Source organism: Bufo gargarizans, chromosome 1, assembly GCF_014858855.1.
Source record: "Bufo gargarizans isolate SCDJY-AF-19 chromosome 1, ASM1485885v1, whole genome shotgun sequence".
Classification (NCBI taxonomy): domain Eukaryota; kingdom Metazoa; phylum Chordata; class Amphibia; order Anura; family Bufonidae; genus Bufo; species Bufo gargarizans.
The window spans coordinates 557,061,089-557,076,335 of NC_058080.1; positions in this window are offsets into that span (position 1 = coordinate 557,061,089).

Here is a 15,247-nt window from a genome sequence, read left to right on the forward strand (position 1 = left end):
ATCCCAAGGCCCGGATGCCTAATTGCTGGCTTTAATCCTTGGTATATAAATCCTTCCTCCAGTATAGACCCTTGCTCTTCACTTTATAGTACTTCTGCCCATCAGGTTACTTATCTGTACTTGGTCGTATTATCCTCGCTTGGTAGGGAAACTGCAGGTTGCTCCCAGGAGGTCCATCCCTACTACTGGGGTAATCTTCTGAGCTAACTGAGGCTCACTTGATCCACAGGCAGGCTAGGGTTCTTCACTAGCCTCCTGGTTGTAGCTAGCAGCCAGGGCTATCAAGCTGCATGTCAGGAGGAGGCCCTCAGCATATCTCTGGCTGGTGCCTTCTCACTTCTGTCTCCACAGACTCCTGACTATGAACTCCCTCCTCCCTGTCTGGGCCTGAACATTTATACTAGGGGCTCCCCATCTCCCTCTAGTGTCTAGGATGCCTAACTACACCCTAATAGGCCTGCCATGCATAATACAAGGGAAACATTGCATGTAAAAACACATAGAAAAATGCATTAAAGTACACAGTCAAATGTAACATCACTGTCCCTTGTGAGCAGAAGTAACACGCAAACCATTTGACCCTTGTGTAGTGCCCACGCCTACCTAGTGGGACACTACATATACTGCACATCTGGGATTAGGCATGCATAAGTGAGTGTCACATTTAGGCCAGAAATACGGCTTTTTGGTTACTGGGGTGAAAAAACCCTCTGATATACTGCACATCTGGGATTAGACATGCATAAGTGACTGTGACATTTAGGCTAGAAATACGGCTTTGTGCTAACTGGGGTGAAAAAACCCTCTGATATACTGCCCATCTGGGATTAGACATGCATAAGTGAGTGTCACATTTAGGCCGGAAATGCGGCTTTTTGGTTACTGGGGTGAAAACCCCCCTGATATACTGCACATCTGGGATTAGACATGCATAAGTGACTGTCAGATTTAGGCCAGAAATACATATTTTTGGATACTGGGGTGAAAAACCCCTCTAATATACTGCATATCTGGGATTAGACATGCATAAGTGACTGTGACATTTAGGCCAGAAATACGGCTTTGTGCCAACTGGAGTGAAAAAACCCTCTGATATACTGCCCATCTGGGATTAGACATGTATAAGTGAGTGTCACATTTAGGCCAGAAATACGGCTTTTTGGATACTGGGGTACAAAAAAAACAACTCTGATATACTGCACATCTGGGATTAGACATGCATGATTGACTGTCACATTTAGGCCAGAAATACAGCTTTGTGCTTACTGGGGTGAAAAAAGCCTCTGATATACTGCACATCTGGGATTAGACATGCATAAGTGACTGTGAAATTTAGGCCACAAATAGGGCTTTCTCATACTGGGGCATACTGGAGTGAAGAAAAAAAAAACACCTCTGTATCATAAAGTGCACATCTAGGATTAGATGTGCATAAGTGAGTGTCACATTTAGGCCAGAAATACAGCTTTTTGCTTACTGTGGTGAAAAAACTAACAAAAAAACATCTGTTTCATATAGTGCACATCTAGGATTAGACGTGCATGAGTGAGTGTCACATTTAGACCAGAAATACAGCTTTTTGCTTACTGGGGTGGAAAAACCCTCTGATATACTGTACATCTGGGATTGGACATGCATAAGTGACTGTGAAATTTAGGCCACAAATACGGCTTTCTCATACTGGGGCATACTGGGATAAAAAAAAAAACATCTGTTTCATATAGTGCACATGTAGGATTAGATATGCATGAGCAAGTGTCACATTTAGGCCAGAAATACAGATTTTTGCTTACTGTGGTGAAAAAAAAAAAAAAATCATCTGTTTCATATACTGCACATCTGGGATTAGGCATGCATAAGTGAGTGTCACATTTAGGCCAGAAATACGGCTTTTTGGTTACTGGGGTGAAAAAACCCTCTGATATACTGCACATCTGGGATTAGACATGCATAAGTGACTGTGACATTTAGGCCAGAAATATGGCTTTGTGCTAACTGGGGTGAAAAACCCCCCTGATATACTGCAAATCTGGGATTAGACATGCATACGTGACTGTCAGATTTAGGCCAGAAATACATCTTTTTGGTTACTGGGGTGAAAAAACCCTCTAATATACGGCATATCTGGGATTAGACATGCATAAGTGACTGTGACATTTAGGCCAGAAATACGGCTTTGTGCCAACTGGGGTGAAAAAACACTCTAATATACTGCACATCTGGGATTAGACATGCATAAGTGAGTGTCACATTTAGGCCAGAAATACAGCTTTTTGGATACTGGGGTAAAAAAAAACTCTGATATACTGCACATCTGGGATTAGAAATGCATGAGTGATTGTCACATTTAGGCCAGAAATACGGCTTTGTGCTTACTGGGGTGAAAAAACCCTCTAATATACTGCACATCTGGGATTAGACATGCATAAGTGACTGTCACATTTAGGCAAGAAATACGGCAATTTGTTTACTGGGGTGAAAAAACCCTCTAATATACTGCATGCACATCTGGGATTAGACATGCATAAGTGACTGTCACATTTAGGCCAGAAATACGGCTTTTTGGTTACTGGGGTGAAAAAAACCTCTGATATACTGCACATCTGGGATTAGACATGCATAAGTGAGTGTCACATTTAGGCCTGAAATACGGCTTTTTGGTTACTAGGGTGAAAAAACCCTCTAATATACTGCACATCTGGGATTAGACATGCATAAGTGACTGTCACATTTAGGCCAGAAATACAGCTTTTTGGTTACTGGGGTGAAAAAACCCTGTGATATACTATCTGGGATTAGAAATGCATAAGTGACTGTAACATTTAGGCCAGAAATTTGGCTCTTTGGCTACTGGGGTGAAAAAACCCTCTAATATACTGCATGCACATCTGGGATTAGACATGTATAAGTGACTGTCACATTTTGGCCAGAAATTCGGCTTTTTGGTTACTGGGGTGAAAAAACCCTCTGATATACTCCACATATGGGATTAGACATGCATAAGTGACTGTCACATTTAGGCCAGAAATACAGCTTTTTGGTTAATGGGGTAAAAAAAAACCTCTGATATGCTGCACATCTGGGATTAGACATGCATAAGTGACTGTCACATTTATGCCAGAAATACGGCTTTGTGCTTACTGGGGTGAAAAAACCCCTCTGATATACTGCATATCTGCAATTAGACGTGCACAAGTGAGTGTCACATTTTGGCCAGAAATATGGCTTTTTGGTTACTGGGGTGAAAAAACCCTCTGATATACTGCACATCTGGGATTAGATATTTATAATTGAGTGTCACATTAAGGCCACAAATACGGCTTTGTGCTTACTGGGGTGAAAAAACACTCTGATATACTGCACATCTGGGATTAAACATGCATAAATGAGTGTCACATTTAGGGCAGAAATACGGCTTTGTGCTTACTGGGGTGAAAAACCCTCTAATATACTGCATATCTGGGATTAGACGTGCATAAGTGACTGTCACATTTAGGCCACAAATATGGCTTTGTGCTTACTGGGGTGAAAAAACCCTCTGATATGGAATTAGATATTCATAAGTCAGTGTGAAATTTTGGCCACAAATGCCGTTGTCATATAGAGTAAAACAAAACAAAAAAGAGAGTGCAATATCCTACATCAGGGTTTTTATTGGCTGTTAATTATTTTTAACAGACTTAACCACTTTTTACTTTGCTTTGTGAACGCTATCTATGAGGCAAACATCTAATAAGGGACGCGGTCCTGGTCGTGGTGGTGGTGTTGGTGCTTACTGGCGCTTCCGGTATTCTCATCCTGCCGCCACTCGGCTGTCTGCTCTACAGCATAACTTCGGCCTTCCCGCTCACCGCCTCATATGTGACATATCCACCAGGTGGAACTCCACCTTGCACATGCTGGAGAGACTGCAGGCAGCAGCAGGTCATAGTAGAGTTTCAGCTGCAGCACGCACGGGTGAGTCGCACTGCAGAACAGCACCACTTCACCACCAATGACTGGGCCTCCATGCGAGACCTGTGTGCCCTGTTGCGCTGTTTTGAGTACTCCACCAACATGGCCAGTGGTGATGATGCCGTTATCAGCGTTACAATACCACTTCTATGTCTCCTTGAGAAAACACTTAGGGCGATGATGGAAGAGGATGTGGCCCAGGACGAGGAGGAGGAAGAGGGGTCATCTCTAACACTTTCAGGCCAGTCTTTTAGAAGTGGCTCAGAAAGAGAATTTTTGCAACAGCAGAGGCCAGGTACAAATTTGGCAAGCCAGGGCCCACTACTGGAGGAGGAGGAAGAGGAGGAGGAGGATGGGGATGAAGCATGTTCACAGCAGGGTGGCATCCAACGCAGCTCGGGCCTATCACTGGTGCGTGGCTGGGGAGATACGGAGGACGCAGACGATACGCCTCGCACAGAGGACAGCTTGTCCTTACCTCTGAGCAGCCTGGCTCACATGATCAACTACATGCTGCAGTGTCTGCGCAACGACAGCAGAGTTGCCCACATTTTAACGTGTGCTGACTACTGGGTGGCCACCCTGCTGGATCCCCGTTACAAAGACAATGTGCCATTGTTAATTCCCTCACTGGAGCGTGATCGGAAGATGCGCGACTACAAACGCACGCTGTTAGACGCGCTTCTGAGAGCATTCCCAACTGACGCCGGGGGACAAGTGGAAGCACAAGGCGATGGCAGGGGAGGAGGAAGTGGTCGCCAAAGCAGCTGTGTCAGAGCCATCACCTCAGAAGGCAGGGTTAGCATGGCCGACATGTGGAAAAGCTTTGTCACCTCACCGCAACAACTGGCCCTAACTGCTGATATGGAGCGTGAAGCAGGAGGCAGCATTTGAACAAGATGGTGGAACAGTACCTGTGCACACACCTACATGTACTGACTAATGCTTCTGCCCCATTCAACTTCTGGGTCTCCAAATTGTCCACATGGCCAGAGCTTGCCCTGTATGCCTTGGAGGTGCTGGCCTGCCCTGCAGCCAGTGTACTCTCTGAACGTGTATTTAGCACGGCCGGAGGCGTCATTACAGACAGACGCAGCCGCCTGTCCACAGCCAACGTGGACAAGCTCACGTTCATTAAAATGAAACAGGCTTGGATCCGTCAGGACTTGTCTGTACCTTGTGCAGAATAGACAGTTCTAACAACCTCAACCATCCATCCTTGTACTCAAGTGCACTTATTCCTTTTTTTTTTTTTTATATGTCCCAATATTTGGGGGGATACCCCTATGTAAAAATGCTAAATAACACACATCTGTGTTGGCTACCTAGTCCTCCTTCGCCGCCGCTTCCACCTAGACCGCCACGTGAGCCTACACGGCCACATCCACCCATTCACCGCCTCCTCAACCTCTTCCTCCTACATCATTCCAATTTTTTATTTTTTTAAGGTCTTTTATGTTTTTTTTTATTCATTTCCCTATCCACATTTGTTTGCAGAGCATTTGCCATGCTCTTAAGCACATTTTTTCTGCCTTTTGCAGCCCTCTAGCTCTTTCCATTACATTTTTACAGCCATTTTAGTGCTGTAAAAGTTCGGGTTCGGGGTCAAGTTCGGGTCAAGTTCAGGTCCCAAACCCCAATTTTTTTTTCAAGTTCAGCCGAACCTGCCGAACCCGAACATTCAGGTGTCCGCTCAACTCTAGTCTCTAATCCTTCTAGCATGTTCGGCTGACTCACTTCCCAGCCATTTTACCGGGAGATCTAGTTCCTCACTACATGACAGACCTAAGTCTCTGGTGTCATTTTGGAAGGAAGCTCGCCAAGCTCTATAGTTCTCAGCACGGTCGATGAACTTTACAAGTCCCTTGGTGACCAGCTCACGGCGAAAAATTAACCTGCCAAAGTCCATTGTGGCTTGATTGGTGCTGGAACCGGCTGGTGTTGTGTTGTTAGAGTAAGTGTGTGGTGCATGGCCATAACTGATAAAAGTCTCTGGTTTAATCCAGTCTGTGCAATACCTTTCTGAAGTGAAGGGTATCTCTCTTAGCAGGGGCGGATTTCTGATTCTCTGTTCTGGAGGGAAGTTGTTGTAGCTGGTTTCACTCTGATGTGTATTCTCTAGTCTGCTGCAAGGAGACTTATAGTGGACTTTCTGATGATCCGAATAAGCATGTTGGCTTTGCTCGTCAACAAACCGCCTTGTATTAAGCTGTGGATCTGGGTTGTCATTTGACTTGGAATATTGATAGACTTATTGTAAGGTACGCTGTTCTGGATCTTGGGATTCAAGTTCTGGATGGACAATGCTGCGATGACTCTTGGTTTCTAGATGTTCCGTGGCTTCTAGATATTCTGCTTCTGCTATGGCAACTGCTGTCTCTTCATCAGCAGTGAGTTTTACTAGAGTTGCTTCAAGTTGTGCTTTCTCCATACTTATGGAAGCTTATCTTAGCTGTTCTTATCTTTATTTCTGATGTCTCTTTATCAGCAGCGAGTTTTACTAGAGTTGTTTCAAGTTGCGCTTTCTCTAGCTTTATCTGTATCTCTTATTCTGTGAAGCCTGCTTTTGCCTTTGCAGCTTCTGCTTTTGCATGGGCAATGGCGGCAGCTTCTCTAATCGATGTCCTGTTAGAGCTACTTATCTGAGACCATGTCTTGACTGAAGATGCTCGACTGTTAGACATGGTGTGACTGTTAGGAGACTGCTGCAATATCTGTAAGTAGGCTCTGCGTGGATAATGGCAGGCTCTGTCTAGTCTGTTCTTCTGAGCTTGTTCTTAGCAGTCGTTTCACTGCTGTCTTCAGCAGTTATTTCACTGAGCTTGTTCTCAGCAGTAGTTTCACTGCTGTCTTCAGCAGGCATTTCACTGAGCTTGTTCTCAGCAGTAGTTTCCCTGCTGTCTTCAGCAGTTATTTTGTTCTCAGCAGTCATTTCACTATACTGTCCTCATACACGTTAGCACGGTGTGTAATCTGACATGTAGCTAAACCTTCTCTGTCTTGATAAGAAGAGAAAACTGTACTGCTTTAACTTACTCTTGATTAAACTACAGAATAAAACAATAGTATTTTAAAACATAAATATCCATGGTACATGGCATTAGACACAGAATAATCTGCTATACATACAGTACATGAGATATCAGATACAAGAAACATGTAAAAAAAACTACAGTAAATGTCACATAGATAGTGTCCTTAGTGACTATGCTTGAAAACAGGCTAAATAATAGATGATGGGGCAGGAGACCAGTGGGAGAGTGTGGCTCCTGAGACACAAGATGGTTTCTGCTTGCAATATACCAGCACAAGACTAGAAATAACCAGGAACTACCCACAATGACCTGGGACTTCCATAATGCATAGGAAAGGCTGGATCAGGCTGGATCAGATACATGAACTCATCAGTAGATGGTGCTGTTACCATACAATATAATGCAAATGCATTACAACATAGTTAAATGCAATGTCAAACTGATAAACCCACAGAAACAACTGGATCTGCATCTGGGGACAGAACCAAGGGTTGCGGGCCTTAATTCCATCAGGGTTTCCACCACCACCTACGTTAGTGGCTCCAACCACCACTTCTCCCCCTGAGCGTCCTCCTCCACTTCCACCTCCAAATTATACGCGTGCAGCACCAGTCAGTCATCAGTCGGTAGATGAAAGCAGTGTAGCACTGCAGTGGGGAAGATGCAACAGACCGTGCTGAAGCTGATATGCTTAGGGGACAGGTTGACTCATATAAAAATGAACAAGGCCTGGATTGATCATGACTTCTCGACTCCACCAGAGGAACGTGGCTGAACATAAAGGCAGTTTAAATGTGTTGTTTATAATGTACTGAATACACTGTATTCCCATGCACCCCTTCCCCCACAAACAAGGGTATATGGTTGAATCTTCCTTTTCTCATCCTCCTCCTCCATCATATCAACATGCTTATTCGTCACATATAATGCCCTCACATATATGCTTTTTGCATATAATGTTTTCCAGGGTCAGCTCACATGCAGGCCCTCGCATATAATTTTTTAGAGGGTCAGCTCACCTGCAGGCCCTCGCATATTATTCTTTGGAGGGTCAGCTTAAAATCACAGAAATATAATGGCCAATATGGGTGAACCGCTCAGACCCCAAACACTGTAGCGTGTTGGGGGTCTGAGCGGTTCCCCCATATTGGCCACTATATTTCTGTGATTTTGTTCCATATGTATTGAATGTGCCTTCACCTAGCATTAAACATTCTTTTGCACCTGGTAGCCTCCATCACACGGTCTGATATGGCTGTGGCTTACCGTCTTTCTGTATTCACATTGCATTAGTTGTCCTGCTATTAGGTTGTGTGGAAGCTTGGCTGTGAGCTGGATTTCATCACCTTCAGACCATGTTCACACCATAGTTAGCGTAGTGGTAGGACCCCTTGCCATGCTGAGAGACCATGATGTGGTGCATGAGGGGCTCCGATGTGTTCCTGACAGGAATATATTGGCAAAAGTCTCAGCTTTTAATATCTGCTTGTATAACTAGCTAGTATAGTCAGTGGCATATCTGTTTGGTGCATTTTTTTTTTCCTGTGATTTATATGGAGGGTCAGCTCAGCTGCCGGCTCTTGCATATAATTTTTTTAGAGGATAAGTGTGGCAAAAATAACCTTGCCACTGGGTTTCAAAGTGGCCTGTTTGCCAGCCTCCTGCCTCAGGATTATGGTCCATATACTAACTTTGAAGGAGAAGATAGACCAGCCACACAGCCTAAATCTGTGGAACTGTTTTGGGCAGGAAAGCCATGCTTGCCATCGGTCAAATATGAATTCCATGGAATTTGGGAACCCCTGCTCGGAACTGGGAGATTTTTGGATATGTTGTTCGCCCAGATCAGAGCTATCCATGGCTTTATGGGGATATGTGGGGTTTTGAGGTGTTTTCTGTGTTTTGGGAAAAATGTGTCTATTCTGACTGTGGGTTAAGTACAAGTAGTTGTGTCACAGGCAATGCCCATTGTATTTGTTGATTGTGTCACAGACAATGTCCATTGTATTTTGTTAATTCCATCATAGGCAGAGGGGGGTTTGTGTACATTAGCTGGGAGTGTCTAACTGTACAATACTTTGTTGATTCGCTGTTGTGACTTTGTGTCCTGGGCTCTACAAGGTTCATGTGGGTGGTAACCTTGTGGGAAAAACTGTAAATAAGAAATGCTTTTCTACTCATTAAAGAGACCTGCTTTACCCCTTCATGAAGTCTTGGCTTATGTTTGGGGGATGGGATAACTACATTCTTGGGGATTGTTATATCACAATACTCCCCTGAGTATAAGTTCTTGTAAGAGCTTGTTTCTGGTTCCTGCTCTCTGGATTTAGGAGAGGTTCACCCACTGGAAGCTGAAGCCCGGTCTTGGGTCCAGCATGGGTGGAGTACGGCGAGACCCCAACCAAGCTGCGGTGGTTTGTGGGGTCTGTGGTGGTTACGGTGTTGAGCGGAGTGCTTTAAGCCCTTGGGAAGCACTAGGAGCATCCACCAACTTAGGTACCCAGTCGGGTGCTAGGAGATCCGTAACAGTCAGCTCACCATCAGGCCCTCACCTACCATCTTTTACAGGGTCAGCTCACCTTCAGGCCTTCGCTTATAATTTTTTAGAGGGTGAGCTCACCAGAAGGCCCTTGCATATAATCTTTTACAGGGTCAGCTCACCAGCAGGCCTTTACCTACAATCTTTTACAGTTGTCAGCTCACCAGCAGGCCAGCACCTAAAATATTTTACAGGGTCAGCTCACCTGAAGGCCCTCACCTAATTATACCTAATAGGTAATTTGCGCGCATGTTGCCTTGCTTGGATGTGGTAGCCGTATCTGTTTCTCAGGCTCTCTCTCCGGAATCAAACCATGATTCCCCCGTTACCCATGGTCTACATGGTTTGGGATGAAAATAACATTGAAAGTTGATAGGGAAGACATCCGAATGGATCGTCACCGTCACGGGGAGTGTAATCGTCCCCAGGTTATCTAGAGTCACCAAAGCGGCAGCAGGCCCTCGCCGATAATATTTTAGATGATCAGATCAGCAGGCCCTTGCTCCAAATGTTTTTGAGGGTCACTAGCAGTCCATCAATAATAATTTTTCAAAGCTGTGTATGATGCCCTCCTTTATGTGTAAAAAAGGGTGTATTGTAGTGCCGATTCCTTGTAATTTTTGTCAGCCCTTTCACTTAGTGCATAGGCTTTATGAGTTTAGGAGTCCCACTACATGAACAATTGTACCACAATGTGAATGAGACCCTCCTTTATGTGATATACAGGTTGTATCGGAGTGCCTCTTCCTTGTAATTTTTGGCAGAACTTGCACTTTATATACAAGTAAATATACAGGAAAGAATGTTTCCCAACAATTTTTCCTCTAAAATCGATTTTTTATTTAGTTTTGTGCGTATTATTGTCAGTCTGTAAAAGTGCCATACTATTTGGTCAACATTGTTCCCAGCAGCGACCTGCAAGTACAAGATGCATCCAGACATCCTCCCCATGCTGTTCCAGAACCATTTTGGTGGTGTTTCCATCGATTTCTGACATTTTTCTATGAACCAGGCACCCTTCCCTTTTCAGAGCAGGGGGTACCTGGTTTAATGCTCGGGTTCTCCCATTGACCTTTGACTACCATTATACATTACAGTGCTCTATCAACACTAATATATATGTATATATATATATAGCTCTCTCTCACTGGGGTTGCAACCACACACTTCTTCACAGACACCAGGATTTAGGGGCCAAACTGTGCTTTATTGTGGCACACAGCATAATGAAAAAAACATACAAAGCCAAAATAAAACCCCTTGCCTATCTGGGCTCTACCTAAACACATAGGTTCCCTGACTCACCTCTAAGTACCGCTTAGGGTCAGGGTCTCAGGTCTCAGGCTCCACAGGGGAGAGATCAGGCTTTGCATAGCCTTGTGGCCCCTCAGTCCTCAGGACTGAGATCACACACAGAGCCTCTGCTCCAGTATCACACACACTTCCCCCCTAGACTGACACACTGAGGGTGGATTTATGCCAGACTGAGTAGGGTAGGCTTCACCTGTGCTCACCTCAGGCATGAGGTAATACCCGTGCTGGAAGAGTGTGGACCTGCAGGTCCCACTACCAAGCCTAACTGCCAGTCCAATTGAAATCCAGCCCAGAATACAACATAAACAAAACTGTCTCAGCAAACTATCCTTTGCTGAGACCACTGCACACTGCTGGATTTTAGTTATCTCACCCAGCTGAGGTATCTGGGTGAGATATACACGCCCTCCTGCACTGTACGCCTTGCCACTATATATATATATATATATATAATATATGTGGTCCTGGCTACGGCGCGAAGCCTGGTGAGTGAGACTGAACCTAATCTAACAAAGGTGGCTGGTGGTGTGCCTTTAGCCACGTGACGAGGGTAGGCCAAATAAAGGTGCATACCCTATGGGAGATGTATGAAGAAGGGCCGGGAGGGAGGGGCGAGAGAGGACGTGCACCAGGAGAGCTGGGTGGTGGAGCTTAAGAAGCCCACCAGCCTGCTGAATTTGTGGTCCTGGCTACGGCGCAAAGCCTGGTGAGTGAGACTGAACCTAATCTAACTAAGGTGGCTGGTGGTGCGCCTTTAGCCACGTGACGAGGGTAGGCCAAATAAAGGGGGCAAAAATACAAGTAGGAATGGTTAGGATACAACTCTTTATTGTGGATGGTAGTCTTACAATACTAAGTCAGAGAAAGCTCTGGCGATTTCGGCTTTTGGATGCGGGATGTATTGCGAGAAACAAGAGGACTTCCATCGACCCATTTTGCGTATGATGTGAGCCGGCACCCCATGTTTGGATACAGCGGAGGCGGCTCCGATCCTGAACGAATGGCCCGAGATGACCTGGGGGTTGAAACCTAACCCTGATGTGAGGTTGCGCATGTGTTTAATGAACTGTGAGGACGAAAGTGGCCGTGACGGGAAAGGAAGGAGAGGGCTGGCAGGAGCCCAGTCGCCCAGGGTGGTTAGTAACCTGTTGAGGACGGCCACAGGGCACCAAGGGTTGGTAGTAGGGAAATATTCTATGCACACAGGGGGCCCGGTTTGTGAGGTTTTGGAGACTGGCAAGGTGAAAGTGAAACGCTTGTGTCTGCGGGTGAGTTGGCTTAGTACGGGGCCTGTGTTGTGCGGAGAGGTGCCGGTGAATTCCCCGGGCCGGAGAAAGCCGTAGAAACTTAGGTAGAGGGCAGCTTTGAGAATGCAGCTTCTGAAAGGGCCAAAAGGACTGCTGTCTAGGGAAGATGAGTTTCCTAAACAGGTCCCCTGAGATGGGTTGCCTGGAGGGTTCAGACTTGTTTGAGATCTTTTGAATACCCCGCAGTGTGGCTTTGATGGCGTGGGAAGAAAAAATGGAGTTGATGTCTGGATGACGGATCATGAGGTGATGATGGACCCCTGACAAATACAACCTTATGGTGCTGTACGAAAGGTGTAGGTCTTTGTGGCAGTATGCCAGGAAAGCCATGATGAATGTGACTTCGCTCGCGTTGCCCCTGGGATGAAGGTGAGAAAAAAACCTTGAAAGCCTTCCAACCTGACTGGTAATTCCTGGTGGAGTTTTCGGACAGGGACTTGCGGATGAGAGATTGAGCCATTAATAGGTGTCTGTCTAGTCCAGAATCAGGGAGCCGAAATCCGGGGGGCTATCCTGATTCTCTCGGCTTGTGGCATGACCTGGAAAAAAAGGTTTAGATTAAGGCGAGACAAGGCATCTGCTGCAACGTTCCTGATGCCCTGGATGTGGGTACAAGAAATATGGAAGTTGTATTTAAGGGCTAGCCAGGTGAGTTTGCGTTGGAAGCGCATGACCTTGGGCGAGCTGGACCTGCCTTTGGCGAGGATGTCGACGACCGTGCAGTTGTCGGTGATGAAACATACCGGCATGTTGCTCCATTCTTCGCCCCAGACTTGTGCGGCCGGCATGATGGAGTACAACTCTAGGAGAAGAGAGGACTGAATAGCTTGCGGGTCCGAGTGGATTTGGGAGGGCCAGGAGTCTGCGAACCACTGGTGGCCGAATAAGGCACCGAACCTGGCGGCCGCATTGGAATACACAGTCGGACAGGTGGGACTCCAGCGAGGGCCGAACAGGGAGATGCCATTCCATGCTGACAGGAAGACCCTCCACATGTCTAGGTCGGCCAGGGCTTCACGGTTCAGTTGAATCAGCGAGTCTTGCGTTGTGGCTGTAGGCAACAATTGGAGGAGTCTTGCTGTGAAGGATCGCCCCTGTGGCATGATACGGGTGGCAAAATTGAGAGAGCCCAGTAATGACTGTAGGTCGCCCTTGGACATGGTCCTGGATCCTACATGAGGGGAAATGGACGTTTGGAGTCTCACTAGTTTGTCCTCTGGGAGTCTGGCTTCCATTCTGTAGGTATCTAACGAAATGCCCAAGAAAGTGATGACCGTAGTAGGGCCATCAACCTTTGATGGCGCCACTGGGACCTGTAAGGCAGAGAAAATGCTGAGCAGACTTTCCAACCTGTCGGGCACGTGGATGGGGTTCTCGACCAGTAAGAAGTCATCCAGGTAATGTATGACTCTTGGACAGTTGCCATGGTTTACCAGAATCCAATGGAGGGCCTGTGCGAACTGATCAAAGAGCCAGGGGCTGCTCTTTGACCCGAACGTGAGGCGGGTGGCGAAATAGTACTGGTCCCTCTATTTGATTCTGTGAAACCTCCAAAGGTGAGGTTGGATTGGCAACAGCTTGAAGGCGTCTGAGATGTCCGCTTTTGAGAGCCAAGCGTCTGCCCCTACCTGTAAGATCAGTTGAATGGCTTCATCCAGGGAAAAGTAGTGCATTGAGTATTCTTCAGACGGGATCAAAGAGTTGAGACTCTGGACACTGGATACATGAGGTGCTGACAAATCACTTTTTATTGGTGTTTTTTTTGCTGACTAGACCGATGGGGCTCACCCTGTAGACCTGAAAAGGAGGAGTGGGAAAAGGGCCTATGATGAATCCCTTCTGCAACTCGGCCTGCAGAAGAGAATCCACCAAGGCCGGGTCCTCCATGGCCGACATGACATTGGGGGCCTCCCAGGAATCCCGAGGCAAGGTGACTAGACCGGTGTGGAAGCCTATAGAAAAAACAGATTCCAGAAATTTGGCGAAGCCGGGGTTGTGGTGGGTTTTGAGGAGGGAGACAAGAAGGGGGACATTGATGTCGGCTAGTCAGCTTTTTGCCGAGCGCTGGGAGCAGGAGGATTGGGGATGGGCACGGAAGCAGGTGGAACAGATGTGGAGCGCCTTGCATTTGCTGTAGTTGCAGAAGCTGGTATTGAAGTTGTTGCACAACTGATTTTTCCCTAGATACATAATGGGGCGACCTAATTTATCCAGGAGCAGACCCGGCTTTTGAGGGGCTGAAGTGCTGGGCTGCTGTTTGGGCTGAGAGGTGACATGCGAGTTTGGGCACCAGTCGGACGCGTGCAGTACTGACTGGCAGTTGGAGCAATATGGGGACCTGAGACCGGCAAAATATCTGCAGAGTAGTTGCATGTCTAAAGAAGCCCAGTTGGTGACATGCTGGAACTGGGCGAGGGCTGCGGCTGCCTTCGCCGAGAATGACCGGTGGTAATCGTAATATGCGAATCCTCCGTATTTGTACCCGAGCTCCGTGACCCTGTATAGGTACGCGTCCAGCTCCTCCCTTCTAGCTGGTTGTGCCGAGCAGATGATGTCCCAATACAGGCTTAATGCAAGCACAAACTCTGGGATGGAGAGTTTCTTGTTCAGGCGAGTGTCTTTGGCCTTCAGGACGACGGACACATCACCACATGCAATGGTCCTGTTTTCCACCTTGTCATGGGTGGAGATGAGGACCGCCGCCAGATTGACGTCCTTGCCTGCGAGTATGTCCCTGCGCAAATTTTCGGGCACAAAAAAGGAAGGAGCTATCTCGGGGGCCCCGGAAAACCTACCTGGGGAAGACGGGTGGGAAGTGGAAGGACCAGGGGAGGGACTGGTGGGAGCGGAAGGTAAAGCGTCCCTGCTTTCGACTGCTTGGAGTCTGGTATTTATGTTGCAGATGGAACTGTACAGGTTGTTGATGGTAGCGTGCAGTTGCGTGAGGGACCCTGTGGATGGCTCTGGAAACAGAAGGCGGTATAATTCGGCCTTTCGGGCAGTAGCCGAATGGCGGATTCCTCGCTTGTTCAGCTCGGCGATCATCTTGGGGATTGTCCACGTCCGGTAAGATGAACGACTTGCTCGCTCCGATACCG